The sequence below is a fragment of the Priapulus caudatus genome, unplaced genomic scaffold, assembly GCF_000485595.1.
Source record: "Priapulus caudatus unplaced genomic scaffold, Priapulus_caudatus-5.0.1 Scaffold419, whole genome shotgun sequence".
Classification (NCBI taxonomy): Eukaryota; Metazoa; Priapulida; class Priapulimorpha; order Priapulimorphida; family Priapulidae; genus Priapulus; species Priapulus caudatus.
Window position 1 is genome coordinate 267,960 of NW_014577480.1, and position 3,687 is coordinate 271,646.

A 3,687-nucleotide genomic window follows, 5' to 3' on the forward strand; every position below is an offset into this window, starting at 1 on the left:
ATGTACTGCTACATAGCGGTATATTATAAGCTGCGTTCACACGAGGATTTCAGTACCGTACTGAGCGTTCACACGGTAAAAATATTCAAGACTTATACGCGGCTTAGCAAGTACCGTACTGAAATACGAGGCTTACTTAGCGCGGAAAGTGATTCCGCGCTGAAACATTCGGCACCACGCTGGCCGCGTATTGTCTGTCGTGTGAACGCAATTCGAGGCCTCTTACTGTAGTGCGCTTACCTAGACTGGTACCCGTTTGCTACACGACGTTAGTGTAGCATGTGGAAATGTCGACCGCGTACCAGTCTATATTATACCTAGCCAGCTAAGCCTCGATTCTCGTGTGAACGCTGCGGGTTGTGTTAGCACGGTATTTCAGCCGAATTCAGCACCAGATAAGTACGGAACCAGCGAGGCCGTGAATCTCGTGTGAACGCAGCTTAAAACTAGTTAAAGTTAGTCAACAGCATAGAATGGCATAGAATGCACGGTGGCCACTAAACATTACCTGGGGTATAGGCTTCATGATATTATATATATATATGTTTTTATGGCAGACCTCCTACAGTCATATATGTAGGCCCTAGTCATTAGCTTATAGAGTGAAAATTTCACTATTGAAAGTAATTCACGTCAAAAACCTCTTGGGTCGGCCATTGTCAAGTTTACAACGCAACACTACTTTAGGCCCTCTTTATACATCACCACTATTCCTAATCCAAATCCGAGCTAATCCTAACTATACGTATGTACCGGGGTACTAAAGTAGAAAACTGTGAGCCTATATTTTAAGACTGTAGTCTGCAATGGTACGTGTACTCCTGGGTACTATATATGCTGTGCAAACCTAGCTTAAAGCTGCGTTCACACGAGATTCACGGCCTCGCTGGTTCCGTACTTATCTGGTGCTGAATTCGGCTGAAATACCGGGCTAACACAACCCGCAGCGTTCACACGAGAATCGAGGCTTAGCTGGCTAGGTATAATATAGACTGGTACCCGGTTGACAGTTCCACACGCTACACTAACGTCGTCTAGTAGTCTATTAGTAAAATTAGTAGTCTATCCTGTTCCCATATCTCTGTGGTAGTGTAATACATATCGCCTGCCTGACGAAAACATCACAATAGTCATAATTATGTAAAATATTTTTGACAATGGGCCACTGATGATCGAACATTAGTTTGCTAGAATTACTCTAAAGACAGAGTGATGTCATAGACATAATATATACATTACTCTAATGCTGTAGATATATGGAAACATGCCAAATGCTAAATTTCCAGCTTACTTATGATCATGACTCTATCTATTGCCACAGTATACTGTATCACATACTGCATTTATAGCACATATTATATAACTTATGGGTGTGTTTGTGATCACAGTAAATATTGAGATATTGATATATGTGGTGAAGTAACTTCTCTGATAGTTCACGAATGTATGACGTACTGCTTCAATGTGGCTGCGCAAACTCCAATTTTAAATTTATACCCCCCACCCGCGAGACAGTACTATGTGCATGCACTTGTACGTGCATGATTGAATTTTCCAGCACCGCCTCAACAGACTGCATGGGAGTTGGATGTGCACGGTGTATGGTTTCCATCCGGTGTATAGGGTAAATAGTTACAGGCTCTTGTTATGTGAATACAATGTGCTCTTCTGCTCAATATACGCTCTGGTATTTTGTGATGCCGCGTGTTTTCGTGAAGCCTACATCGACTGCAGTAAAATGAACGATATGTATTGTATATATTTATGAAGTTATTTCAAAGCATGCCTGAAGAATATGGTAAATGAAAAATGATAAATAACTATATATATGTTCCAGAATAAAAACCGTGAATAACATAAATATTGTAATATACGGTAATTAGCATTTTCTGTGTTCATTATAGTGGAAACGATCGAATATTAGGTTTCAATTATTATTGGACAGAAAACCATTACATGCCATTCACTATGTGCATTGAGTAATGTACACACAATTTATGTAAAGAAATTGTCTACTATCCGTGATTGATCGACGATGCAGGGTCAGGAGATGGGAAGATGGTGAATATTAGAGATATGAAAAATGGGAGGAAGGATAGGGTAGAGGTGTGCGAGTGGTCGATCGAGTTCAAGCTAGGTAGATCAGTTAGTAGGGGGTATCGTTCAGAGGTATTGCACTGCAGGGATGATACTTGGTCTTTGCTCGTCATCAAAATCTCATGACTTTTACTTCACACATCCTTATGACCACCTTCTAATTTCCACTCCATAGCGTCATAGCCTGAGCAAATAAATTCATATTGTTAATTGCAGAATGTCCTGACTTAGCTGTGTGAATACATTTATATTGGTTGTAAGAAATAATAGTACCATATCTAGAATCAGGTTAGGCTGCATGAAGGGCAAGTCATTTTTAGCTCACCTTGACATCGTCAAGATGAGCTATTGCCATGGGTCGTCGTCCATCATCCGTCCGTCCGTCCTTCCGTCAACATTTGGCTACGGTCAACGATAACTCAGGAACCGTTTGACCCACATGTTTGAAATTGGGTATAGTTGTTTACTGCTATGGGAGAGGTTCGAACGTCCTATTTTGGAGCACGCAGTCGACGTATACTTTCGAGCCACGGCAATTTTTTGGCAAAAATGGAAATTGCCATTAGTCAGTTCAGGTTTCAACGGATTTTGGCTCATTTTTAGCTCATCTGACATAAGTCAGATGCAGCTGTAGAATCGCATGATTGTCCGTCCGTCGTCCGTCCGTCCGTCGTCCGTCTGTCAACAGTTGGGCACAAATCTTAACCGCTCGACGTACGGTCACGATATTCGGCACATTGGGGGGGGGATCGTCAAAACGAGTTGGGATGTCGAAGCTGGGGTCAAAGGTCAAAGGTCAAGAAGTGTAAAAGAAAGGGGAACATTCACTCCTTAACTTAAGGTATAGGGAGGAAATGCAGAATTGCGGCACAAATCTAAACGGCTCGACCTAGGCTCGTGATAGTTGGTGTATAGCATCATGGTAAAGAAAAGCCATCACTGTGCCAAAATTGGAGGTCACAGGTCAAAGGTCAATGGGCACAGGCAGATTTTAGACATTTTCTGAGGACATGGTCTGACGGAGCGATTGAAAAACTTTTTTTGTTTCAGCGGTGACCTAGCATTTTTATGGCATTATTGAAAGGACCATGAAATCTACTTTCTGCTGACATGCGAAGAGTAGTGTCAGATAACCCTTTGACCTCAAGAGGAGGGTTAAACATGGATTTGTTGACTGTCTGTTAGAAAGAATTTGACTGCCGGGTTGCTAGTAGAATCTATCAATGCCTGGATGTATGAGGCTACAATGTCACAGTGAAATTTCAAAAGCTAAATTTGGTTAAAGAAGGTTTATATGCTCCTTAAATCGTATAATTTATATGGCATTCTGTACTGTCAGTATGTTACATGTACCGTATGCCACTGCAGTGGCTACTGCCAGTGCATGTGGTGGTGGTACGACTGTGTAGTTTCTGCCTGCGTTAATTGGTTTACAGGTGCAGCTCTCTATTGCAGCTGGTAGGCTTGCGTAGGTAAATGGATGATGCTTACCTATTCTGTCTTGCAAATAGTTGTTGCTACTCCGTACGATGGGAGCTTCCATCTTTAATCTGAAGACACCTAAACGTACGCGCCATCTCGTGGCAACTT